The sequence below is a fragment of the Thalia democratica genome, chromosome 2 (assembly GCF_965202585.1).
Source record: "Thalia democratica chromosome 2, ktThaDemo2.hap1.1, whole genome shotgun sequence".
Lineage (NCBI taxonomy): Eukaryota > Metazoa > Chordata > Thaliacea > Salpida > Salpidae > Thalia > Thalia democratica.
The window spans coordinates 48799759-48816326 of NC_139166.1; positions in this window are offsets into that span (position 1 = coordinate 48799759).

Genomic DNA, 16568 nt, shown 5'->3' on the forward strand with positions numbered 1-16568 from the left:
TCTTATAAGCAAATTAAAAATTATAAATACAATCAATTTTTTGCCTTATATGGCTCTTCAGTTTAAAAACATTTCAAAGTTTTAGAGCTTTCAAAGAATTAATCTTACTTTTCAAGAGCTCTATATCATATCTAAGAAAAAAAATCAATATAGTTTTTATTTATCATAAAAAAACCTTGGTAAAAGTTTACAAAGCCCAATCCTAAACTACGAGGGTTACTTTGGCTCGAAAAGCTTTTATTGCAATTTTTATCAAATATCCAAACTTTAGATGCATTTATTTTCCTTATCTTTAAGCTAACTTAGAAACTTTTTTTTCTATAGAATGTTTTTTTGCGTTTAGTTAAAAAAAATCAATTTGATTGGGGTTTGAATTTTTGAGTGAGGCCCCTTTAAAAAATTTATGTTTTTTCAGTTTTTTACTTATTTTAACTTTTCTCCAAAAATAAAATAATATTATTTTTCAACTTACTTATTAAACTAGGTTTATTATTAAAGAAATATTTTTTACCTTTAAATTTTTCTTTTATAAGATATGACATTTTTCCTTTAAATGTTTTGTTATCAAAATGTTCAAATATATCATGGCTTTACTGCAAATATAGATAATTTTTGTAAAAAAAAATTCAATATGCTTAGTTAATAATTTTATATTAAGGATATAGTAATTATTCCAATTATTTTTTTTATTATGTGACCTATGAAAGTTTTACATAAATTTATAGCATAGTTTACATTAATCGAGAGACTTATTGCTCAAGTACTATGAATTTATGTAAAACTTGCATAAAACATATAACAAAAAAATTTAAAAATTAATATTTCCTTAATATAAAACTTAAATAATTAAGCATATTGAAAATACTTTTTGTTCGAAAGTTATATATATTTGCAGTAAAACCATGATAAATTTGAACATTTTGGAAACAAAAAGTTTTAAGGAAAAATGTCATATCATATTAAAAAAAAAATTTTTTTTAAATCTTTAATAACAAACCTAGTTTAATAAGTAAGTAAAAAAAAAGTTTTTATTTTATTTTTAAGAAAAGCTAAAATAAGTAAAAAACTGAAAAAACATAATTTTTTTAAATGGTCCTCACTCAAAAATTCAAACCCCAATCAGATGGATGAATTTTTGATTGAAGGCAAATAAATGTTTTTTAATATAAAAAAAGAGTTTCAAGTTAGCTTAAAGATAAAGAAAATAATTGGATCTAAATTTTGGACATTTTGTAAAAATTGCAAAAAAGTTATTCGAGCCAAAGTAACCCTCGTGTCTAGACTTAAGTATGAAGTGATTAAAATTCAAATTTCATAAAGGTTGATCATACCAATTTTGTCGTCAGACCACAAGCCGTCAGTAGACTGAGACACCGGTTTAGCTCTTATTGAAACTTGTCAGTCAGTTTTAATGAAAAATTTGCAGCAATTTTATTTTTAGCGGATAAAATGTATTTCAAAAAGTTAACGTTGATTTTTTGTTTTATTACCTTTTATAGCTATTCCATTAGCTCAAGCTATTTTATTTCTAAACTCAAAGTTTAGTACCATACTGGTATTATGTATATTTTTTTATTTTCTAATAACTCACGCTAATTGTAAATGGTTTTTAAATATTTAGACTTGCTAGTTTTATATATTAAAATTTACCGTTTTATATTAAACCTTTAAGACCTTGCGATTATAAAATTCCTTAACTAAAATTTACTTTCTAACTATAAACTCAAGTTTTAACTTTTTGTACAAATGTACCCTTTTGAAAACCTGTTATAAAAATAGTTTTCAAATAAAAATACCAGTAAAGATACTATCAATGAAATAGGTTTAAAAGTAACGCAATTTAAACTTTTTTTTTTCAATTAAGTTATTTAAAAAGGTTGTGTGGTTTGAAGTAAATAGCAAGTTCTTGATTATCTTAGCATGGATGAATATGAGATACTTGGTTTTTATACTAACAGTTACCAAATCTAGACATTGTAACCAGTTTAAATTTTACTTTCAGAAGTAGGCTATGAAAATATTTCATAACTAAAAGATGAATAAATCTCGTTATTATTTTATTGAACGACAAAAATAACGCTCAAAGTATTTGGTTCTAGGACCTGGTGCACGAAGAACCTTTCGGTATTGACCACGGATACCTTTTAACTTCTTGTCTCAGAAAGACATTAAATAAATGATGTTAAATAAACGTTATAAATTTAAAAGAATCGTTATTGAGTTAAGTTTGTTTAAAAAACAGCTTATAAGTTTTTAAAGACATTCTTCTGGTTTGCCACTTTATTTTGAGATAGGTCAATCATTTGATGATATATTTTTATTCGTTCATGTAGCTATAGTTTGAATTTTAGATCTATGACAACAATGATCAGATAAGTTTTTGTATAGCATAACATTTTTATAACTAAAAAGGTATCATGTCTAGTTTATCTAAAATAATCTCATAATGCATAACATTAGATAACATGATGTTTATATGCTGTTTTAAAACTTACGAACTAAAGTAAGGTTTTAAGTGTTTTTTTTATTAAATAGTAATACATTGGTCAAAGTTTTTGATGACATGTTACGTCTAATTTATTGTCAGAAAAACATTTTTTATGCTTTTAAACTTGAATGAAACGTTTTAATAAAGCAAGTTAGTTGTTTAAATGAAATACAAATAACAACGATTAACTAGTAAAGTAACGATCCGTATTAGCTAAAAAATATTGATATGATTACCGTGCTATTTAATAAACATAAATACTGTTAGGTTAATTTTGTATAATTTTTTTTTTCAATATAGTATAGTACAAACAATAACAAAAATTTTTAACCCACAAGTTTACAAAATAATAGGATAAATATAAGTAAACCAGTTTGTATTTTTATATTATTAATTTTTTTTTTGTAAAGTTTTCATAAGTACTATCTGACAAAATATTATTAAAAAAAATTTGTTTGTCATTTATCTGATACCAACTTTAAAACTTTTCTCTTTTGTTTCTTAAGTAATTTTTTAGATTTTTTTAACTTTATCTTCAAATCCAGTTTCTTAAATGTTTACAAATAACTTTTTAACGATGTAATTTACACACTTCTTTTAAAGTTGGGAAACACTGGGGTAAAGAAAAACTTTTGTGGTTTATGACAAAATTTTAATACTTAAATAAATTATACAGTAAAAGTATTTCTTATAAATTCATTTTACATGTCTTTTTTTTTCTTCCTGGATAAGACGTTAAAAAGAATACGTGTTGTGCAACTCGATAACCAATTCTGACACCAGGTCCTAGGATCAAATATTTTGAGCGCTTTTTTGTCGTTCAATAAACAATACTATCTACGTTTTTTTTTTATAAAATAATTAAAATACTTTTATCAAAGATTAGTAATCGTTTACTTATAAAAAATAAAAATTAAGGTGTACGGTTTGTTCTGACCGGGTTATCTTTTTCGGGAGTACACCCAGGTCCTTAACTCAAAAGCTTTTGAGAGTTTTCGTATTTTATTCAATTTTATTCAATAAACTTATTAATAAATAATTTTTCGTTTTACAATTTTTTGAACTTAGGTTTTTAAGTAGTAATCTTTTATGGTTTCAATTTTTTTTAAAGAATGCTACTGTATTGCAAATTAAAGATCTTCATACATTTTTAGCTGTTTAAGTTATAAATAATTACAAAGTACTAAAATGCGCTTCATTTTGAGTTTTGTTACCTAAATCAAACATCAAAAATGCTTTATTTATGTTTAATTTGTACTAGACTTTGTTAAGAAGCATACTTATTTGAAAGCGTAAAAGGATTTAATGAAGAGATATTTTAGCATTACAATTTTATTAACTAGATTATATGATGAAATTAAAGATACCTCAGGTTTTATTTTGTTACTATTAAAAATTAAAATCGTGTCGTACAAAATGGTATATTTAATCACTTGGAGCATTTTGCAACGAAAATAATGATTAAGTCAGTTTTAAGTAAATATTTATCAAGTACTTTTTATAGTTTTATCGTTCAGTATTAATTAAACAGTTTTTTAATTTGTTTTTGTAAAAAATTTTTTTTTTTTAATTTTACATAAAAATAATAATTGTAAGTTTAATGCAAAAAATCTAGTTTAAGTGACAAAAACTATTTTAAGTAACTTTTAATAATTTATAGTAACATTAAGCGATCAATATTATTTTTGCTATATAATTTAGACTAAATTTCTTACAAATTTTAATTAGATCTTCTAAAAAATAAGTTTTTGCAATTATAAAAGCTTAAAGTAGAAGTATGAATTAAATTAAACATTGATGTTTGCTTCATTTAACTATATTACACTTTGAAATACATTGTGTAGTACCGGCTACCGCTTAATTAAAAATAATTCTTAACAAACTAAGCGCCTCTTTTAAACTGATTTTTTTTTTCTCAAGCCTAAAAATATTCTATTTGATTGATTTTACATAGCTGTATAAAACAATGGTCGGAAGCCTTCTATTAGTTTACTAAATTTAATTCTGAAAATCGAATATATCTAGGAGCACATTAATAAACTGAAAAAAATACAAAAGAGTACAATATTAAACCTAAAAACTTCTTAGATGTTTCAGTTATTAAACTAAGAAATAAATATTAAGACGTTGTTACTCAAGTTTTAAATTCCGTCTGTTTACTTGATAAACTCAAAAATCTTTACTTAGATTTATGCAAACTGGATAAAATTTTAACAATTTAAAATTTGTAAGAGAAAAGAAATATTATTATAATTTTTTTGTTTTTACTCATAAAATAAAATAATTTATAAAAAAAACAATTTTTTTTATAAGGGGCCCCTCTCAAAAAACAAAACCCCAATCCAATGGATTTTTTTTTAGTTTTTAGACAAAGGACCGTTCTCTAGAAAAAAAAAATTGATTAGCTATTAAGATAAGGAAAATAACTAAATCCAAAGTTTGGACATTTAAAAAAAATTTATTCAAGCTAACTTCACACTTGTACATTAGTTATAGCATACAAAAGTTGTTACAATTCAGATATGATTCAAATAAACAAAATTATTTAGACTATATACAAAAAAAGTTATTATAAAAAACACGTTTTCTTTAGTTTAATAAAATTTATTTCGACTAATGAAACGAATTTAAAATATTTAAAAATCTCTGGCAGCACAACTTAAGTATTTTGTTTCTAATAAAACCTAAAAAGATAAAACTAAACAACCTTAAAAAAAACCTTTAAAAACCCAGTTTCACAACATGTTGATAACACTTACACATAATAAATTATTATAACAAAAAATTCTAATTATCACAAAAAAGCTTGTTCTGAATTTTAGACGTTTTTAAGAAAGTTTAATGGACAGAGTTTCCACCAGTTTTTGATAAATTAATTTCAAGTTTTTGAAAGTACACGTTTTTGGGTCAACTTTTAACCTTATTAAAGTTAAATCTAACGTTAAAAACTGTGTTTAGCAGTATAACAATATCGAAAAGATACTGTAATACTACTTTAAATGGGTTTTTGTAAATAAATAGAAATTTTGATGATGACAAAAAAAATTATCTACATGATAGATTTTTCGTCTCAAAACAAAGTTTTACTTTTAACATATAAAAACTGTTTAAAATTCTAGGCTTTTTTTTCTCAAATTCCAGGTTTTTCCAGGATTCAAGGTTTGTGGCTAACATTTATGAAGACACTTCTTGATTAAAAAAAAAAAATTATTCAACAAAATTACAAAAAGTAATAAAAATTACATAAAATCAAGAAGTTCCTCAATAAAACTTTCTTTGAATCGTCCAAAATTCTGCACAAAATATTTTTGTAATAATTACCACATGTAAAAAATTTCACTTGAAAAATAAAAGGTCGCATTTTAATTTTGAAGACTTACATTTTAGGTATACAGTATTTGAATTTATGTTGTCCACAAAGGCTTTTCTCGAATAGATTAGTCCATAAAAAAGTTTTTAAGTACATCAGGGCAATCGGCTAGAAAAGTTTCTTAGCCCACCTACACTCTAATACAAAGGTCGGCTAGCATTTGGTGGTTGCAAGGTTAATTTTGAAAACAAAATCTTCGCGGGCCGCACTTTTAAGTTCTATTTGATTTTTTTTACTATCATTGTAAACCAAATAAAAACTAAGGTAATTTCATTACTTCTAGACCCCAGAGTATCTAGTAAAAGTTTTATATCACCTACCAATTATGCTAAAAACCTTTTGCTACTCTTCATTACCAATCCCTTAATTTTTATTGTAAGTTTTGGTTTAGCAGGACAGATTTGCGGGCATCAGTTTTACTTTTCGCGGGCCGCATCTAATTGAAAATTGAAAAAAGTTTTCGCGTGTTCTAGTCTACTGACCTCTGCTCTAACACTTAAATTTATTTATTTTAAGGTATAAAAAACGCGTTATAAATTGAACTAAGTTTATAGAAGCATTTAATTTAAGTCTATTTTACCAATACGTTACATTACGAAACCTGAAACCATACAAGTACTTTAAAAACAAGAGAAAAATATTTAATTCACATTTGTGTACTGAGGTGTTTCTCAAAGTAAGAGTAATTAATTTTTGTGCAGTAAAAGTTTACAAATTTTTAAAAAAAGGTGAGGTATTTTTTATTTTGTAAAGTTATTTATAAATTGAATTGAGTTTACATATTTTTGATTATGAAGTTGCAGTTTATTTTTTTGTAATTAAGGGTCTATACATTATAAAATTATTTATTTACTGTTTGCCAGTATGTATTTAAAGCTTAATAATTTCAGTTTTATTTTTCATAAAGTAATCATAAATCTAGTAACATGATTTCCCTGATATTTATGTATCAATACCTAAATGCATACTAGTTCTAAAACTATACGTTTTTATAATTAAAAATAAGTTTTTACTAATGGTTTTACTTAAATTATTTTTATTAAATTTGATTATGTTAAAGATTCTTTGTCTCTTTTGATACTAAATGTTTCTAATGTCAGAAATTATCTGAAGAAAAAGAATAATACAAGCAGTATATTTTATTACTTAACTTTTTATGCACAAAAGAACGGTTTCTTAAAAGCGACTAACTTTTGGAGTCAATTCATTTATAAGCATTACGGTATTAGTTTGTTTTGCAAAGGTTATTGAATTCTTTGGAATAAGCCGAAAAGGATACAATTATTGTTTAAACTATATAAATCAGGTGTCGGCAGGCACTTGATGGTCGCATTCTAAATTTCGAAAACAAAAGTTTGCGATTTGTAGTATCAGTTTCTACTCGTCATAGCAGACCTAAATATATAGTGTAAGTTTCGAATTTCCCGCAAATTTTACTTAAGTCCTTTTATTTTTGCTTTGTAGTTAACACCACTCAAAATCCATTGTAAGTTTTAAAAATTTCTTTTGCTTGTTAAATGTGCATGCTTTTGTGGGGCGCATCCCATTTAAACAAAAAAAGCTCGCGAGCTGCAGTTTGCTGACTCCAGGCCTAGTGCATGAAACGTTGTGTATTTAATTAAATTCAGTCATAAATGTAAATCTTTATCTATTAGCTTCTATCAGTAGACATCTTGCTTAATTTTTTTTAGCAATATAGAAAAAGCGGTCTGCAAAAGTCTACGTCAAACTAATCCGGCCTGCTGAGTACTTAATGCTAGCGCTGATTACAAAAACTTACTAATCTTGTTTAATATTAAAATTTGTATATTGTATATATACAGAGACGAAATTGCTTGAAAATAAAAAAATATTTAAATTTAAATAGTTGACAAAAGAAACAAAAAGCAAAGTCTGACATTTTTATGTAAAGAAGGTAACCTAAATTAGATAAGTCAACGTGCTTTTTTATTTAAGTTTCATAAGCTAAACATATGCCAATAAACTGCAAGTAAAATATTAATATTTGGATTTAAAAAAATGTATCTTCTACAGCAATTGAAAGTGTATTTATAAATGTTAATAAACCCGCAGTAAATACTGTTACAATTTAAAAAAATACTACTTTGTGGATTTGTTTATGTTTAATAGTTTAGTTGTGATTTATAGGGTTTATTTAAAACATAGACGTGTTGCTTATAAGTCTTTTTAAGCAACAATTAAAAAAAAAAACTCTAAAACTTTGAGTTAAAAAAATATATTTGAAAAATAGCAATACTACAAGTTTGATCTACAAATCCAAGCCAACCGGAATAACATATAAAACAAAAAATGAGTACAACATGTATTTATGTATAAACAACATATATCAAATATACAATATACAGCTATGATAATTCACATCTATTTAATAAAATAACAATTAAAACATATAAAAATTAAAACGTTACCAAGCATAATTTAGTTTCCATAAATACCTATAGTCCAGATAGTTATTTACATTTAATTTTTGTGTGTAAATTTTTTATACATCAAAAATAAAACTAGTTTTCTGTTGTGAATGTCTGACGTATTTTTTTAAATATTAGTAATTTATGATAAATTAAAAAAAAAACAGCAATCTAGTATTTATTATGCTTAAACTTGAATAATAGTTAACAAATAATGTTAGCACATTTTAAGTTCCGTAATAAATTAAAAATAATATTTGTTTAACTTAATCTATTAGTGAATATAATATTTTTGAGTAAAATTTCTGTACGTAAAATATTAATAAAAGTGTACGTTAAACAAGTTTATAAAAGCTTAAAACTAAAAATAATAAAATAAGGTACCATATTTCAAAAGTACAACAAATATTGTTTTGGTTATCGACAGTTTTTTTTAGATCATAAAACAGGATCAACAAAATGCAGCACGAGGGCCAAATATAACCCGTGAAAGAAAGATGTGCGGTCCGTGAGCATGTAAATTTGGTACGCTCAAACAGTGATCAAATAAACTTGAAAAAAAATAAAAACTCTAAAACTTAACATGTTAGTTTAGTTATTAGAAAACTTGAACATTGAATATAAAGTAAGTAATCTTCATGTTGTGTAATTAAAATAAAGCTTAAACTTCAGTAAAAAATGGATATACACTAACTTTTTAGTTCAAAAAGCATACGAGTTTAAGTTTAGAATTACTGAAAACTTTTTTTTTTTTGTTTTTGCTTTTTACAAAGGCAGTTGCTTTTATTTACTTACACTAATAAGTTTACCCAGATAATAGTTGGTACAAAAACTTGTTTAATAACTTTAGTATCAAATTACACTTTTAAAACATAGTTGTTATACATTTATTAGACTTTTTTGTTTAATAAAACTTAAAACAAGTATAAATTACTATATTAAGAAACGAAGTCTACTTAAATTATCGTTTCGATTTGTACTAATTAAACTAATAGCTATTGTTTTTATCCACAAGAATTTTGTAAGATTCGTTGATCTAAATAGTAGACTTGCTAGTTTTTAGATAAAAACAAGTTTAATATAGTTATTTTATATAAGAAACTGTTAAAAAATAAGCAGTTTACATATTTTTCATGTTGTTTATGACTGTACTGTGCTAACTTTAGACTTATTTTTAATAAAATTGAACAAAACTAAAACTATTTGTGCTATTAAGACATATATAAAAAAAAATTAAGAAATATGTAGTTACACAAATGTTTGAGTTAGAGAAAAAAATCATTGCTTAAATCAGTAAAAATCTAAACTAAAGCATATTTCATTGAAAAATAAAACGACTAGCATCAAAATAACGTGGCTGTTGTAACACTAATAAGTAGGCGTTTCCGATTGAAAGAAATAAAAATTAGTTCTCCAGCGCAGAGTTGTCTTACACAAAACACGATGAGAGGTACACTTGTCGCATTTGCTGTCATGGTTGCTTTCTTTTAGAAATAAAGTAAAATAGACAAGGTCATTAGTATATAATCAAGTATAGCCTATTTAGAGAGTACGTTTAGAATTCAAGTATTTAAAAAAATACAGGTTTGAAATAACTTCTATATACATAATATAATTTTTTTAAACCTGCATTCATAATAAAACTTAATTACGCTGTATCGTTAAGTATCTATGAGATGAGAGTCATAGACAATTTTGAAAACTACAAAACATATGTAAAAATTAATATTGAATCAATGGTAAATAAGTCTTGTAATCTCTTTTTTTAATGACAAAAAACTGATGTAAACAACTTTTTTAAATTTTAGATTTTGCTAGCAACTTCAAGATACAAGATACAACCTACATGAATTCGGTTTTATATCGAGTTTTTTTATCTGTTTATGACATAATATCGCCACAAGTTAAAAAAATGGTCGCGGAAAACATCCGCAACTATGAAGAGAAAAAAGAATACATCAGCGACGAGAAGGCTATGAATTTCCTAGCAATTTATGAAGAACCGGTTGGAAACGTTTTAAATCAAGTTTATTCTCTTCTAGAGTGCACTGGTAACCTTTCAGATAAAAATACAACGCTCTTTTTTGATAAATTTCGTGATAGTTTCTTAAGACTTAAAAATAATGAAATTTGTGATATACACTCTGAAGCTTGTGTAAGAAAATTTATTAAATTAAGAATAACATCAGTTTTTCTTCAAACTTTTTATTCTCTTGATTGTCAACCTGAAATAATTTTAAAAGCGTTTGAAACTTTAAAATGGGTTGGCCACTGATTTTCTTAACTTTTTCTTAAAAAATTGTAATATATGTGTAACATATTTTATTGAACATTTAAAATGTTTTTATTGTGCTTTATGTTTCTAAATTCTATTAAAAGCTCATGGAGCTATAAATTCAAAATGTTATTGAAAAAACGACGTATCTTTATGATATAATATAATGGTATAATATATATCTCTTATGATATAATGTATAAATATGATATAAATGTGGTGTACGACTCGATAACCGAAAGGTTTCTTTGTACACCAGGTCTATAGACCAAACTTTTTGAGAGCTTGTTTTATCGTTCAATACACGATAAGTAGCACAGTTCCACAGAAATCTAAAATAAATGTAAAAACTTCAACGTATACAAGACAAACATGAGTATTTATTATTCCTTTTTTTTTTATTAAAAAAATGTTAACCAAAAAACTAAAAAAGTAGAACAAATCATTGACTTTAAGACAATTAAAATTTCAAATAAAAAGCAGTTTTTTTTTAATTAAGCAAGTAATAACACTAAACTAATAAATCTATTTATTGATAAAAGTAGTTTGTTTAACTGATAAAGACTTAAGCAAAGCTTTATAGTCATAATGTTAATTAAGCTTTTAAAATTAGATAGAGCTGTTTTTCGCTTTTGTTATAAAAGTCAGTTGTCTCTCTTTTTTTTTTTTATAATTCATGTGATAAATCTAAAAAGTTAAAACAACTTCATTTAAAAAACTAAAACTGATTATCACCGCTTTTTTACACCTACGCCTAAGTCTACAGGAAGTTAAAGTATAAGAAGTTATATACTGAACTTTAAGATACAAGCAATATATAAAAAGATTATTTTAGTTTAGTAATAAATAATGAACTTCATACGACCAACAACGAAATAGATACTAATTTAGTAAGAAATTAATTTGAGTATTGTTGTTTTTTTTCTGTTGTATGTAAAACGTATAAAATAGATTTTATGCTTAACAATACTGAACAAAAGTATTTTTTCATATGAAACATCAACAATATTTATGATACTTGTTTGACTACAAAAATAAAACAGTTTTTTTTTATCCAAAGTTATAATATTTCTTTCAGTTTGAAAAAAAGTATAAAAATAATTAACGCTTCGATTTAAATCACTAAAATGTCTGACTAATTATTAAGAAACTCGTAGTAAACTTATTATACACTTTTAATTACACAGTTTAATGAATAAAATAACAGTCAATAAGAATAATCACTAGCTGGGAAATAGTTTTATTTTAAACTTCCTCAACTTAAAAGACAATGTTTTTTAAACGTAAAAAGTACTTACATAACTTTATCAGTTTTCAGTTAACAAGATTGGTTTGTGAAACTAAACGAAGAAAAAAAATATCACGTGACACTCTAAACTTTAAACTGTTGTATATACTAAAAACTACTACTTTAAAACTAAATTGAGTAAAATAACTTAATTTTTTTATCTACCAAACTATGCCTTATACTTTATTAAAGTTAAGTTTAATATTTTGCATAGGCATTTAAAAATCAAAACTTTCATCAATAAACAATTATATTTTGCATGGTTTAACATTCTAAAAAAAAAAATAATAAAATTCGAAATATTGATAAAACAATCGTATCAAATATAGTTTAAGTTAACACAAAAAGACTTTAACTAGTAATATTGCAAAACTATACTATTTTGTGAAGCTTTTTTTTTTTTTAAATAGGTTAGACTTGCCTTAATCTATTTTAAATAGAAATTGTTTGAAAGTTGTTTCAAAATTTTTAAATCTTATATTTACCTGCACTACTATGATTTTTAGATATATTTTCTATTTAGGAAAATTATTTTATAAATTTTCTTACTGCTGTATTCATTAAGTATTAAAAAAAACATGGATTTTCGATTTATTTGAAAACACTTTTTTAAAGAACATTTTTTAAGTTACTTTTTAAAAGCAAAACCATATTTTGAAAATAACAATAGTTAAAATGAAATATCTGAGTATTAAAACAAAACAAAGATTAAACTTAATGATTAAATATTTTATAAAAGTTACTTACTACTGATCAAAAGTATACTTCTTCAGTAGCTTTTCGTTTTTATTCATTAAACTGTGTAATTAAAAGTGTATAATAAGTTTACTACGAGTTTTTTAATAATTCGTTTTGGTAAATTCAGTTTTCATTAACAATATTTATATAATGTGACAGTATTTTAGACTATATATATGTAATATTTTGATGTATTTTTCAGCAAAGGTTAGCTCATAGCAATGTTAAAGTAAATAACCTATACTTAGCTTTACTTAAAGATGCCGAGTGAAAATAATTAAAATTCAGTGTAAACTTCAAAAATATAAAATACAAATGGTTTTTTAATTGTCCTGGACAAGACGTTCAAAGGTATCCATATGGTGTGCCACTCGATAACCGGAAATTTCTTGGTGCACCAGGTCCTATGACCAAATATTTTGAGAGTTTTTTGTCATTCAATAAACACTATTAATATTTATTATGACATTACTAGTAATATACCATATCTATAACCCGACTTTTTTTTTACCAAGATCCGGATCTGGCTGTATGTAAATTTTCTAAACAGACCCGGATATTGTTATCAAAAATAGATCCGTATCAATTAATTGAAAAGTCTCAGATTTTTACAGAAATTATAAGTTTTCAATAAAAAAGAAAAACTACTAAATTTATAACAAAAAGTTACCTAAATAGACAAAAGAAAACGACCAAGTATAAGCAAATCACAGATAGTCTCTATTAATTAAAACTATTTTATTTTTGAACTCATCTTACTTTTTGATGAAAATAAGATAAGAATATGGCAGCAAAGTGCAAGTAAAGTTTTCCTTAGAATTTTCTTCAACTTTTTTTGTAAGTTGTGTACGATATAAATGTTTGTATAATATAACTACACACACCGAAAATTCTCATAAATTGTTTAACTATTTTGTTTTAACGTCATCAAATAGTATTTCTGTTCTTTAAAAGTTATATAAGGTATATATCCTATATGTATTTTAACAATGTCATATAGGATCTCCAATTAGTATGAAAAATTAGAAAAAGCGTTTGCTAACGTTAGAAAACCACTTAATTTGAGATCATAATTAATCAGTTGATGCAGACACATCAAACTTTTCTGAAAATGTACTCATAATTTGTTTTAATCTTTTACTTTATATGTCGTTTGAATCTTACGGCTACTTTTTGCGCTACTTTTATTTCGTTATAAAAATTATTATTTTAGTATACAGTTATATTTTGTTTTTAATGTTGTACACTAACATAAATTTAATCTCACAAATGAATAAATGATAATCATAGTAACATACTTGCACTAATCATGGTTTCGTTTTTATTAATAATCCTATTACAACGAACTTTTTGCCCATTTTGTCCTCTAGACTTTATTATTTTTAATTGTATTCTAGTATATGAAACATTGTGAACTTAAAAAACTTTACGTGTAAAATATAATTTGGTTATTTTAATGTAAAACTATACTGCAAAAGAGTTTTAACTTGTCGTTGCGTCAAGTTTATTACAATTTAACAATGAAGTTATATAAACATTTTGTTCTCAACTTTACTTGTATTATACTTCTAAAACGTTGTTCGAACATTTTTTGCATATCTTTGTTTTTTACAAACTATAATCATTAAAAATTTATTTGCAAGCTGGATTCAACTAGCCGGCTGTATGTTGTTTAACCCTGTCCTAAGAAAAAGTTGGTCGGAGTAACTAATAAGCCAGAAGTTGATTTTTTTTTATGCTAGAACGTAATCACAGATTAGAGGTCTGTAAAATACAGCCTGTTCCAAAAAGTAGAAACCTATCCCGTGCAAAAAAGTTTGTTTCAAAACAACTTATGCAGACGACAAAAATTATTCTTGATTATAATAATTCTGCACTTGATAAATGCGCTGTTAACTTTATATTCTGTTAATAGAAGTACATACAAAATGGTTATTTTAAGTTTAACAATAGGGTTGATCATACCTATTTCGATCATCAGACCAGAACCCTTCGGTAAAGTAGATCAGTTTCGTCACTAGCAAATACAATGTAATTAATTTACCCTTTGTTATTGATTGTATAATAGTTTTCGGTCTTTTACGTTATGTGTTGGCGGTTAATGTTTTTTTTTGTTTATAGTTGTTGTTGGTGTAAGCAGTAATTTTTTACAAATTCTTATAAACTGCTCTTTCATTGCTGTTAATAATTAAAAATAAAAGAGTAAAAATAAAAACTACTTGTCACTTGTATTTAATTCTATAAAAAATAACTAAGCTTTTTTATATAAATGTAATCCCTTATACATGCCTAGGGTTACAACAATACTAAACTTCATAAACCACGATTATTAATGACAACTTAACTTATATTTTTAAACAAAAAATAATAATCTTTTAGAACGGGGGTCGTCAAACTGCGGCACGTAGGCCAACTACAGCCCACAAAGGGAAACTCTGTGGCCCGCGAGCATTAACAATGGAATATGGCCTGTAAAATAACAACCTGCATCCAGAAAAAAATAATCTTCTCGAACTTTTATTAATCAAATAAATTTGTTCTAAATAATGTTTTTTATTCCAAAAAAAACTAAATTCAATGATTTTAATTTAACGTTTCCCGAAATGTTTTATTTCGTTCATTCTAGTTCAAATGGCTACCCTGCTTCACTTTCTTCTGATTATTATCATTAATCGTTCTATGGAAATATTCCTTGAAAACGTTTAAGTATTCAGAGATTTGCTCAACGTAAGTATTTGCACAGTAGTTGTATTTGTATACAACAAACTTTTTTCTTGAGATACCAAATGATATTTTAAAACTTTTAAAGGAAAATTAGATTGGAACATAAATTTAGGGTTTTATGAAATTATGTCAGTTTCGTGAGTTTTTTTTTATAATTACTTTGATGCAAAAGTATAAGAGTTTTAATGGTGAGATTATAAAGTTTTATTTTATCAGTTTTAAAGACTAACTCGATCTTTAAGTTCTTTAGAAAATTCAACAGTTAATTAACTTAGTTTTTTTTTTCATTTAGTCTGACCTAGGAGCTTATTTATTTATTAAATTAATCTTTAATAAGATTATGTTTCGTAATTATGGTTAATTTGAACCTAAATATATTAAATCTCAACTTTTAAATCATTGGTTCAACTTCCACATTTAAGTTATTCTTTTTATATAAAAATTCAAGGCTTAAATACAGATCAACTATCAAAAATTATTTTCTGATATAATGTAAAAAAAAAGTTAACTAGGCACTAAATAAAAAGTTTAGCTGACTCAGCGCAGTTATGTCAAAAATTTGATTGTAAGGTTTTTCTTAATTTCTTCATTAACAAAACTAATTTGTAAGATTTATTTCAGATTTTAATCTTTTCATTTCTTTATTGCCCCAGTTTTGTAAGTTATGAATAATAACATTTAATTAATTTTATTTCCACTATATTTAGGTTTTCTTTGATACTTACTTATTTTTTGTACATTACTTTTTGGAAAACATTCAAATATTGCAAAATTGTTTAGATTTAAGCCGAAAAAAGCTTATGAGTAATGATTTGTAAAGAATTAGTCAAGAACTTTTCAGTTAAAAAAAATTATCAAACAGGTGAAAACCGTCTGTGTTTAAAAATAAATTTATTTGATAAACTAACTGTACTTAGTATCTGCAACCAGTCAGAGATCTTTAAAACAGATAGAAAATTACATTAATATTTAAAATAGTAGTGTGTATACATTGCATTGTATGCTCTAAAACGACATTTAAAACCTACTCAAGTATACGGTTTAGTTATTTTTGTAAGATGATTGAGTAATTTTTATCATAAAGACTAATTACATAATTTAAAACGTTTACAACAATTAAAATATTGACTTATGCAATAACAAAAATCATAAAGTTGTTAATTAGATTGACAAAAAACTTCAAATTAAACAAAAAATGAATTTCTAAAACATGTGTAAAGAGTTTCAAAAAGTTAAACTAATGAAATAAAATGAAA